Source organism: Equus quagga, chromosome 3 (assembly GCF_021613505.1).
Source record: "Equus quagga isolate Etosha38 chromosome 3, UCLA_HA_Equagga_1.0, whole genome shotgun sequence".
NCBI classification, from domain to species: Eukaryota; Metazoa; Chordata; class Mammalia; order Perissodactyla; family Equidae; genus Equus; species Equus quagga.
The window spans coordinates 11,770,675-11,783,427 of record NC_060269.1 but is presented as its reverse complement, the minus strand read 5'-3'; the positions used below and the strand labels follow the sequence as shown (position 1 = coordinate 11,783,427).

General features: G+C 41.8%; 1 protein-coding gene across 1 annotated transcript in view; it reads right to left on the bottom strand.

Annotated features, from left to right (window-relative positions):
• Window positions 1-11,265, bottom strand: part of LOC124237350 (bifunctional heparan sulfate N-deacetylase/N-sulfotransferase 3) — a 160,525-nt gene extending 149,260 nt beyond the window's left edge. The window contains exon 1 of the mRNA XM_046656897.1: window positions 11,127-11,265. The gene's annotated coding sequence lies outside the window, so the exon portion shown is untranslated. The remainder of the gene's footprint in view (window positions 1-11,126) is intronic.
• Window positions 11,266-12,753: the final 1,488 nt, after the last annotated feature.

Here is a 12,753-nt window from a genome sequence, read left to right as displayed (position 1 = left end):
AAGAGACCACGGCTACCGAGGGAGTCTGCAACGCTCCGGGGGAGGCGGGATTTGGACAGAGCCTTGAAGGATGAGGGTAATATGAATAGGCATTTGAGAGAGTGGGAACTTGACAGAGGCAGGAGTGAGCACAATATTGGGCAGGGGACACTCTGAGGAAGAGCAGAAGGAAAGAACAAGGAATACCTAAAAAATAAATTTTATGAAGTATGCGTAGCTCAGATTGTGGAGAGATATGATAGTAGAGAAGTTCAAGGTTGAGAAAGCCCATAGGGAGCCATTACACTTTCCTGATTTGGGGAATAATGTGATAAGGGTGAGATTTTTCAGGAAAAAGAATTAATCAGTAACGTGGAAGATATCATAGAGCGGCGTTAGAGTCAAGGCTGGCAAGCCAGCGCAGGCTCATTGCTCACAATCCAGTCATGAACTATTAGTGATCACAGATCAGGGGGCATGTGGGAGGGGCCGAGTTTGAGGGACACTGCAAAGAAAGGAGGGAGAGAACTTGGAATGTCATGCGAGGTCTGGGGTACACCACCCCTCCACCAAGTGAAATGCCATCAAGTGATCTGACACGATCTAAAATAAATCTAACATAAAGGACAGCATTCTAGTCTCTTAAACATTCTAGCATAGGTTTAGGTGTAATTTAAGTAAATCAAAATTACCAGGAAAACTGAGAATTTTCATTGAAACTGTAGTTATTTCATTCTGAAAAGTAATTGCACTTCTAAAGTTATGTACATGTTTATGAATAATATAATATTCTGGCATATAACAGCAGGATACAAAATCTCACATCTCTCTACGCTTCTGTTTCAATTTTAGCTGTGAAGTGTTTCTGACTGGATACAAAATGTATTATCACATTTTGCATTTCAGACAGCAGTGTGTCATAGTTTATCCTATTGTCAGAAATGAAAGGCACGTGACTCATACAATTCTTATACGTGATGGGGCAGGGTAGTGAGGAGTATAAGCTCTCACTATTTAGGATGGCTATTAGCCTGCTCCATTAGCAGGTAAAAAATACTAGAAACGCAAAGACATTTCTTTTCCATTAAACTCATCAAGTTTCCTCCTGAAGCCACAGGGAATTCCAATGTACGTCCCTGAAGGTAGGATTTGGTCTAACATGTTTGAGTGGATACATTAAGATTCTCCAAGTCTTCTGCAGACCTTTTTCGACTGCACATCTCACTTTGCTGTGGCCAAATTTAGTCTTTGGTGTGGACTCTCAAAATTTGCCATTCCTATTGAAACCTCATCCACCAGCATTGACTCCTCATTCTCTGTACGTCTCAGCTCTGAAAATCTCAGGATGGACTGAACTGCTGCTGCCCCTCCTTCTTCTGCATAGAATGGCCCTGTAGCAGCTTCTCCAGAGCCCTTCCCTGCTGGGGCATCACTTGGAATACAGGTCCACGTAGAAAATTAAGCTCCTCCACATAATTCCCTTGTGGAACCTTCTCTGTATGGAGGTGACCTTCCAAACTTGGTGAGACCCAGCAGTTACACACGGCCATTGGAGGAAGTATCTCTCCTTTGTACTTCTTGACACTATTGTAATTAAAATTTCGTTTAAAGTCACTCTCCCTTGTCTAACTGTAAACTCCAAGACGGTAGACATAATGCCTCTTTTGTCTATCATCGAGCCCCTTGTGCCAGGCACAGAGTAAGCACCCACTATTTGTGGAATCAGTTGAATAAATGGCATATTAATGTTATAGGTCAATTTGACACTTCTACTTTATTCTAATGCCATAACCTATTTTTAAGGTTACACATCACTATTAATTTGATTATAATTATCTATATTTTTTGCTGGATTTAATGTCTCTGTTTATTTAATACTAAGAAAATATGGGGCTGGCCCCGTGGCTGAGTGGTTAAGTTTGCGCGCTCCGCTGCAGGCGGCCCAGTGTTTCGTTGGTTCGAATCCTGGGCGCGGACATGGCACTGCTCATCAAACCACGCTGAGGCAGCGTCCCACATGCCACAACTAAAAGGACCCACAACAAAGAATATACAACTATGTACCAGGGGGCCTTGGGGAGAAAAAGGAAAAAAATAAAATCTTTAAAAAAAAAATACTAAGAAAATATAATCATGCCATCCCAACATGGGATAAAAAGCCACAATGGTAGATATTAAATTTTCACCCACCCAAAGACACCTGTCAATGAATCATTCTGCAATCAGTCACCAGGTATTTATTGAACACCTGCTTTGGGTTTACTGCTGTAGCAGGTGCTGGGGACACTACAGAAGTAGTATCAGGGATGATTCTTGTCTGCAGAAGCATGGTCTCTCTTGGGGGGCATAAGACGTTAAAGAACAGTCAACACTATGTGGCACACAGCAAGTAGTGATTTATGCTGTACAGACTATATCTGTTTTAGAAGAAACAATGAGAGAGATTAATGAAATTTAGGAAAGCCAGCGGCAGTTTCCAAGAGACCTGGTGCTGGAATGGGACATAGCATGATGGCAGGATTTGGATATAAGCATGGGGTGGGCATGTCAGATTAAAAAACCCCAGCAAGTTTGAAGAAATGAAATGGTTACACTGTGTTTATCCAAAAGTGAGACTAAACTAATGATAAGACACTACGTGTTGGGTTGAAAATGGAAACGATATTTCACTGAAAGAGTGCAGCAGATTAATGAACATTCTCAGAAGTGATTGTGAAGCACAAGGGTGCCGACTTGGAAATAAAGAGTATTGGATGTATTTGAACAGAAGAGAGATAATAAAAGTAGTGTTTACAGATAACTAGTCTAGCCGTGACATACATTGTGGACAAGTGGCAGTAGTAAGAACACAGAGTATACGCCACATTGTACAGAATGAAGGAGGAGGTGGAGTCAGGACAGCCCAGCTATGGGGCTGCTGCATAACCCAGGTCAGGGGTGGTGTGAGTTCTGTCCAAGGTGGTTAGCAGGGAGAATGAAAACAAAAAGAGACTTGAAAGGAAAACAGAAAAGGACATGATTACTGTTAGATTATGGTTGGGGGTGGGCAGGCGGGGACTAGAAGAATAAAGCTGCCAGTAAGAGAAACACAGAAGCTTAGAGTGGAAATTGGCTTGAGCTAGTGACGAACATTTAAGGTTAAGATAGGTGACTAAATGATGCCTGGGGAGACAGCAAAATCACAATGTTCTATAAAATACATAGTTGGATGTTGACGAATAAAAAGATCAAGGAAATACTTGAAATTGATGGGTCACAGGCAAATCTTGATATGCGGCACAAACTCAATTCCTCAGAAAAGCCTTTCCTGATCAACTCCACTCCTCTCCCCTTTATGCCAGGTCCCAAGATGATACACTCTAATCATAATTACTTCTCCTTTGGGGTCTTTATAACAACTATTACTAAACATTATTAGAAATGTTATTTGTTTAATGTCTCTCTTTCTTATTAGACTGAAATTTCCAAGGGGATAGGGTTCATGTTATTCCAGGTAATCTTTCAAACAAGGAACAGGATAAAAAACATTTTTAAAGGCCAACAAGATCAACAGGCAAACACTTCAGGGTAGTGATGACTGTGTTCCTGAAGTGCTCTCACAAAAATGCATAGAAAATTACAGAGTTTGGCATGGTCTGAAAGGTTCTCTGGAGGATAAAGAACAGGCGCACTAGGCTGCGTGACAGAGTTTCCATGGACACAACTGTCTTGGTTAGAAGTAGGGAGCTGAGAGTCGTGGTTGAATTTGGCTACCTATTCAAGATATGATGAGGAATATGCTGAATGACCAAGAAACTGAGCATTAAATTTAGAAAATCAACAAACCATTTAAGAAGGCATTTTGGAATAGTCACAGTAGATGCAGGAAAGTTGCCAGGTCCGGCTGATTATAAATGTCACCACTCCACCAGGACTTCCTATAAGGTACACTGAAGGAAATAACATCACATGGGAAGGTGGAATAAGATCAACGGCAGCACAGCTAACACTAAGGAGCACTAACTATGTGCCAACGTGGTGTTGGGCCCTTTGGAGACTAAGTAACCTATGCAAGATGCCACAGCTCACAGGGGCTGAACCAAAATCTGAACTTGACAGCCCGCACTGAAGATACCATGCACCTGGGAAGGCAACTGCACCATGTCCCCTCCATGCCAGGGCCATGTAGGAAATGGACATCAGGGAGCTATTCCCTTTAGATGCCACAGTGTCCTCATATGAAAACGGGGACACTTGTTCTACCTACTTAAGAGGGTTTTAATGAGGATTATGAGATAAACTATAAAAAGCTCTTAGAAAAGTGTCTGACATATAGAACGAATATACTGAAGGTTACCTGTGATGATGATGATGATATAAATAGTGGATGAAATGAGAGAAATATCCCGAAGATGGCTAATATAAATGCACTAAGGGTTCACAAAGGGACAGCTATAAGCATTCCAGTGTAAGCAGAGTTGTAGGAAGCACAGAAGTTTGCCTTTGGTGCAGGAACCTAAAGTCAGATGGGTCTCAGAGCAAAGGAAGAGGCATAACCAGCCCCATGTCCATCCTTGGGCTTCTTCTCATGTCTCCCTCTTCCCCAGATGAGCTCACATACTCCCTGGCTTTCATTTACCATCTATGCTCTAATAAATTCCAAGTGTTCATTTGTAATGCAAACCTCCTTCCTCTGAGCTCTAGGATTTCAAAGTGAACTATCAACTTGATAGAGTAACAACAACAACTTACAGTAACTGTGTGCCTTTCTCATTATATGCCAGCTGGAATCATGTCACAAGCAAACTCAACCTGTCCAAAATTCAATTCATAATCTACCCTTGAAAACTATATTCATCTTTCCACAATCATCTAGTGGCTCATCCTTGACACCTTCTTTTCCTGCTTATCTAAATAAACCCAAGTCCTCTTATTTCCATTTCCCAAAACTCACGTGACCCAGTATACATCTTTCTTTTTCCGGGCACCATCCCTCTCACCTGAACTACTGTAGCAACTAGCCTCATCATTAACACTCTTGGTTCCCTCTATGCTTTTCTCAATTCAGCATCAAAGTGCAAATCCAATTGTTTCTTCCCAGCTGAAAAAACCATCAGTGGCTGCCTATTCCACTTACTGATTGAAACCCAAATTCCTATCCGTGTCCCACGTGACACTCTGAGGTATGCTTCCCGCTCTTACATCTCAGCCTGATTCGATGGTGTGCTCCCCGCTAAGTTCCAGGTAAAGGGTCCTATTTCAGTTTCCCAAAAGAGACAACCTCTCTTCTGACTCAGGGTCTTCTCACATGCTGTTCTCTTTGTCTAGAAGTTTTCTTCTTATTTCTTCATCTGGCTGCATCCTCCGAATCCTATGGCTCTAAGCATAAACGTCCCTGCCTCACAAAAGCCTCTGTGATTCCCCAGATTTGTCAGGTCTCCCCGTTACACACTCTCACATCACCATCTACTTTACCTCTGTGGCACTTTCCATAGTTACAGTCATATGGTTTTCTGTGTAATATCCCTCCACAGATTGGAAGCATTTGTAAGTACCTGTCCTGTTCACTTCTATATTCTCGCTATCAATACAGTGCTTGAAGTAAGAACATTCCACTGAAAAACTGTTAAATGAATGAAAAAGAGTCTCTACTACATTTTACAAAGAGCAGCTGCATTCACAAACTAGGGCAGTCATGAAGTTAACCCATCTTCCACGAATGGACACCTCCATCAGTCACATTGGCCTCAAACAGTCAGAGCGATAATATAAACGTTGTGAATGGCAGTGGCCACCTTGACCACAGCCATAAGTCAGGCATATCCAGAATGTGCCTTTCCCTGACTCTTACTCAAATACCTATTTTTCCCATTCTGATATTTTTTTCAGAATTCAGCATGGCTAGAGTTGTTTTGCAATGTATCTGTTTTTAAAAAAGAAAACATCTGTTTTCCACCAAGGAAACATTAGCCATTATTTAATTACCTACCATTACCAAAAGGCAGAGGGAGCAATTAGTTTCTGGAACCACAGGGTATTCCATATCCATAGTGAAGAACTGAACATATGCAAACATACGTTTTGCGAATATTGCAATATCTGCAAGGGGAAGTACCTACTCGTCACTGTAACCCATCTTTCCTCTCCCACTAACACCCACCATCACCCTAAAGTAAAAATCAATTTCTAAATGAAACAGAATCATGTTGAAGTTGGCAGTGCAAGAAATGTGAAAAAAAGATTGCCATCTGGAAAATGAGTATTAATAACTAAAGAACTTCAGGTTCTAAGATAAATGAAAGATATTTAAAAGATCTTGACAATATTCCTCTTTCACAAAATTAACTATATTTTATAGTGTTGAAAAATGCATTGGGAGGCCTCCAATACATTACATAAATTTGTTAAAAGTAATTTAGTAATATTAAAAATTGACAAAAAACAGGCTTTTCTCTGGGAAAGAATGTGTGAAATTGTGTCGTGTTAATTGAACCCTGCTGTGGTAGGCCAGTAAGATGCTGATTTGCATGGAGTATGACCAAGAATACACTCTGTCTCTAGAACTGAGATTTTTTCAAGACGGATGGGAGAAAAGCTGCACCTGGGGGCATTAGCTTTGTTTGACACATTACATGGAAAAAGACTTTCAATTACAATTTTCCTTCCTCCTTTGTATTTAGAAATTATGAAGGAAAGAATACATTTTGTTCACTTCCCTCAGTGTTATGCCATCCAGTGAGGCAAGAGAAGAAAACTATCCCACCTCTGCTTGTTGTTTCTTCTGTTTCTATGACTTAAAGGGGAAGGGTCTGCCCATATCCTCTTAAATTGAGCTAGAATGTATGCATTGACATATGCCTAATAGCGGGGCCTTACAACTATTGCCAATGCAGCTTTCAGGATAGAATCTGACCTCGTCATTTTGATCCTTCTTCAGAGTCACGGGAACAAGAGAGTATTAATCCAATCTCTCATTGTTTACCTGGACCATAAGACGTAAAGTTACAGACCAGTTTTTGGCTATGTTTTATGGCAGGTTACATGAACCAGAGAAGCAGAGGCCGCCAATCTGCAGAGAGGATGATGCAAAAAGAACAGAGAGGAACAATGAAGAAATCTGAGAAGGAGTCCTGAGGAGGTCTGAGGTCCTGGTTCTATTACGAGGTATCCTACGTACACATCAACAAAGAAGTCAGAAAGGTTCTCCCTCTCTTACCTTGGGCATCTTGTTTTTTCTTCTTTTTCTTTTGAGGAACATTAGCCCTGAGCTAACTACTGCCAATCTTCCTATTTTTGCTGAGGAAGACTGGCTCTGAGCTAACATCCATGCCCATCTTCCTCTATTTTATACGTGGGACACCTACCACAGCACGGCTTTTGCCAAGCAGTGCCATGTCCCCGCACCTGGGATCCGAACCGGTGAACCCTGGGCCGCCAAGAAGTGGAACGTGTGAACTTAACTTGGGCATCTTTTAAAACAAGTGACACTCACCCCAATTGGGGTAGCAAGAGAAGAGAAAGAAATCACCTCAACTACACTGTATATACTTCATGAGGGAAGGCAGCACATGGAATGGGCCTGGGCACTGCTTTAAGCCTGGCACAATAGTAGCTGCTGAGCAAATCTCTCTTGAATAAATGAACGATCGTTTCATATGCAGGGGCAGACGTGATGGAAATGATTTGAGTGGAGCATGAATTGCCTCTGTTATATCAAGAAGTATATCAAGCACAAATATTTGAAAACCTATAGACAATGTAATATAGTGATTAAGGGCAGGTACACTGGAGCCAGACTCAAATTGAATCCCAGCTTTACCACTTGCCAGGGAAGTGATCTTAAGTAGGTAACCTCTCAGTGCCTCAATTTCCTCAATTGTGAAATGGAAATATAGCATCTGCCTCAAATAATCATTGTGAAGATTACATGAGCTAAAAACTAAATGTAAAGTGCTTTGAACAGTGCCTAGTCCAAGGTAACCATTCTGTGCGTGTTAACTGTGGACTTTAATAACTTACATATCTACTCCTAAAACTCTAGTACTTATCAACACTTATCAACAAGTTAAATTTTGCATTATTCTCTAATTTTTTTCACATCTATTTGTCCTTTCCTGCAGAACAATTTCCACAGTGTTGGATGACAAAGGGGATAGGAAAAGATCTCTGAGATCCTCATTTTCCAGGTGAGAGACGAAGGCCCAGAGCCAACAAGGGAGTTGTCCAAGACGACGTCTCTTGTGGCAGAACCAGGCCAACAATCCAGATCTAGCTTCACGTTATTCTCAAACATTGTAATCAAAGAAAGAGATTTAAAAATGAAATGTACGCAAAATGGATACCATCCTTGAGATGCTAAAGGTTTTAGTAAAGAATTTCAATACTTGCTTTTTAAGCTCTTGCTTGCCAACAGGTAATCAAGAGTCAGAGCTCTCAGTAATTTGTAGGAGTTTTCGTGAAATAATTTATTATAAAGTTAATTGTAGTAGGGCCTGACATTTTTTCTGGTTATGCAACTTACATGAAATTAATGAAAAATGGTTAAAGTAACATGAAAGGAGAAATCACTCATTGTGACATCCCAGAGCCTAAGGATACAGTTTTTATTAAAAACAAACAGACAAACAATTGGTTTCCTAAAACCAATTCTTAGGTATTCTAAGAGAAACTTCAGTTTTGAGCATTGTTCAGACTAATTATCATGATAATGCAAGCTGTTACTTTCGTGGTCTGGCATCATCCTCTAATCTGAACAGGTGTGCAGAGTTCACACATTTCAGTATGAATTCTTATCTCCAATAACCATTCTGCAGCACAGGAAAAGTAAACTTCCGCTGGTTTTTTTTCCCCCTATTGTCTAAACTGTTAAACAATTAGAAACCCAAGTCATTCATTTAGTTGAGAATAGTATTTTTATCACTAATTTTATTTCCCTGTTTTTATAGTGCATACAAATCACAAAGTATTTAAATATAGTTTTCCCTGATTATATTTTATACCTCAACAAATACATAGTTAAGTTTAAAAGTTGGCACTAATCACAAACAGCAGTGGAAACTCAACTAGGTTTCAAGCAAGTCATAGAAGATTCTCTGAATTAAAAGAAAAATTTGTAATTTCTTTATGGTTTTAAAATTCTGAAATGATAAATCCACCACTGATATTTAGTCTGGTTCCTAATAACTTTTTCAGCAGAATATACGGTCCAGAAAAATGAACCTCAAATGCCTGGTTATCTCTTCTCCGTATTTTTTCAACAAACCTTTCAGTTACACCACAAATTACTCTATTTGCTGTAATCTTCAGAAACAATACTTTTCTCAAGAAAATGTACTAAAAGAGAAGGCATGCTATAACTCAACTGAGCTGAACTATAAGAAATCTCTCTAGAAAGAGAAAAAAGTTCTGTTTTATCTAAGACACTTTAGTAACCTGAGAATACTTCATTATAAAGACTATGAATAAACTCATATTTCTAAAAACTCATGTGACCGGTTTAATATTAATATTTACTTACACAAAGAAAGAAGCATTCTGTTTTACCATCAAGACCATAAAGAAAAACAATAAAAATGTCACAGAGATGGTAGATAATGTGTTAACTGGAGAAAGAAAAGAAAAGAGCTTCTGTTAGGGCAAGCCTCTTGATATGTTCAGTCCTGATTTTCAAGAGTCTCTTTCAAAGTTATTTTTGAAATCTCCTTCTCAAATACAATATTAATAGGGAGCTATGGTTGAAGAAAAGGGAAAAAAATGCCCTTCAGCTGAATATCAGATGTTTGTGAGCGTCTCCTCCATATCATTCTGCTCTCTTGTGGCAAATAGCATTGTTCAATAGTTGATACTATATTTTCTAAGGTCAAAGAAAAAGTGGGTTTGAGACCAGTTTCACATGTATCTCAACAATTGATTTGTATTTTAATCCAATATTAAGATACAGCTGTTTATATTACTTAGGAGTGATTTCCTCAAAACTCTTCCAGATTACATATGTTGCTACACTCCAAAATGTTTATAAATAACATGGAAAAAATTTCAACTTTATGAGTTAGAGGCTTAAATAGTTTCCAGATATTAGAAGAAGTAGCTGAAAGACGATCTAGGTAAACCCCTTAAAGAATGTAACTTGGTTCTTCCAAAAAAAAAAAAGTGGATATATTAAATGTAAGATACATGTATTTTCTTTTAATTTACAGATTCTATATTTGATACTTAGGCTGATTATTTCTTTCAAGTTTAATTTAATTTTACTAATTGCATAATTTTAAATAATGTTTGTAAAACAAATTGCATCAAACAGAAAGATGTGTTGGGGATCATTGCTGCATAGATGGGTGGTCATAGTTTATATCTCTGATGCTGCTTACAAATTTCTAGTCCATCAAGCAACAGACATGTGTTCTGTTTAATAAATCTGCTGAAGAATAATTATAAGTTGTTGGTGGAGATCTTAAGCAATTAGAAGGGACCACCTCAGTAATACTTTAATTTTATGAAAGAGAAGCTTTAAAATTACCCCAGAATGATAAGATATTCCTTTGTTTCACTTAATTTAATGAAAATGCTCTATTTCTTCTACAAGAATAAAATGAGGCACTTGTTCAATCCTGAAATTCTTAGATTAATTAAAAACAAAATTGCTATCTCTTACTAAAAGCCCCTACATTTATGAGTGAGCCATTAATGTATAGCACCAATAAACAGATACACTTACCTGGAATTAAAGTTGAAAGAGCTGAAAATGCTTGGGAAAGTTTCAACAGATAGAAGAGAAGCTGAACCAGCAGCACGCACTACCACCGGCTCTGGCTTTTTGGCTTTACAAGTGGCAGCAATACCAGTTCCGGCCCAGTACCCTTCTGTTATATAACATCTTATTAATATTAGCCATCAAACTGCTACCCAGCTGGTGAGGCACTAGAGGGCAAGAGTGTCACATGCAAGACCCGTCGCCAAGGGACAGGCTTTGGTACCACTTCGGGAAGACAGATGCTAACTAAACCCATGAATAACACGCTGCCAGAATGCCACAGCGAACTTGTAATGTTCCTCAAAGAATATTTTAAATGGCAATTTTCTGACTAGCTGAAGAGTTAACAGCTTAATAAATATGCATAAGCAAATAACCATACCATGCAAAACTTTCGAGATTATATTTACAAACCTACCGTCATCCAGGAGGCTATCTTTTTCATTGTCTAATTAAACTAGTTTAAAATAGGAGAGGAGAGGCTGATTAAATCAAACGAGTGTCGGTTTCAGGACCCCTTCATTTCAAGCCGCGAGAAACTTGTCCCCATCGTGGGTGCCACCTCTGGGCTCCGCACCCCACGCCGCCCGGGGCGGGGTCCCGGGCGAGGACCGGACCGGCCGCCGGGGTCCGCACCACGGGCTGCAGCTGCCGCGGCTCCTCCCGCCCCGGGGCCTCGGCCTCCGCGGCTCCCCGGGCGGCCCTTCCCCTCGCCGGGCCCGCGGCCGGAGCGCAGACGCCGCGGAATCTCCGGGAGGCGGCGGCGGCGGCGGGGCGGGCGGGGCGAGCGCGGGGGCGGGCGGGGACTCTGCGCTCACTCCCCGCCGCCGCCCTCCCGCCGCCTCTCCGCGCCCGCCTCCCGCGCCCGCCTGCCCGCCTGCCCGCCGGGGAAGGGGCAGGGGAAGGGGCAGGGGCAGGAGCAGGGCTGGGGGCGCCCCCATTCGCCCGCCTTGCGCGGGGGTCGGCCCCACCGATCGGCCGGCCGGGGCCTGGGCTTGGGGACCCCGGGTGTCGCGCCCCACCAGCCCGTTCCGACGGCCGCTGGGGGCGGGTTGGTGGCGGCCGCCAAGGATGAGACGGGTCGCGCCGCCTCGGAAGCGGCTACGGGTCCCTGAGGCGGCGCCGGGAAGGTGGGGCGCGCCCGCATCGTCCCCTCTGGTCGCGCCCCTGCCGGTGACACTGGACTAGGCAGCGCGCGGCGGGCGGCTTCGAGGTTGTAAGCTGGGAGTTGCCTCTCTTTGCCGGCTTTCTGAAAGGCAGTGTGTTCCAGCTCCTGGAGACAAGTGGAAAGCCAGCAATTGAAGCGACATTTTGGACACAAGGTGTGAGGTTACACTCTTTAAAACTATAGAGTTTGATTAAGAGCCTCGGTCGAATGATTTTTCTTTTAAATCTCCTTTTGGTCCACTAATATAGCATATGTGAGGGGTGGGGTTTACTAACAGCTTGTAGTGGATATTTGTGATTTTGCTTCCAGCTACTCACCCCTCTGTGGATACTGTACTCCTGTTTTGGAAGATACCCGCACTCCCCACCCCGAATCCCGAACCCCACCCCTCAGCCCATTTGCTTTAGGTAATGTCGACGGCTACTCAAAGAGGGGCCCATGACTCAGGTCTGGCCGTAGCAGGCATTGTGTCCTCCTGGCAGCTGGGATTGGTTTACAACAAGCATGTGACCCAGGCCTGGCCAATCAGACACGGAAAGGCACCGTTCTGCGACTTTTTTTTTTTGCCACCTTTATGGAAGTGGACTCTCTTCTGCTGGACTTTGCAGAGTGAGATGTGAGCCATGTGAAGTCTGGGAGTAAAGCTAATACTCAGGGATGCATCCCTGGGAATTGGAGAAAACCTAACCCCAGATGGGGAGATTTGAGCTCTGAATCCAGCTGTGGCTGAAACAAGGTCTTACCTCTGGATATTTTCAAATATGAACCAATAAATTCAGTTTTACCTTAAGGCAGCTTGAGTTGAAACTTGTGTCCTTTGGAATTGACAGAGATCCAAATGATACAGAAATTAAACATCTAGGTTGTTTACTAACTT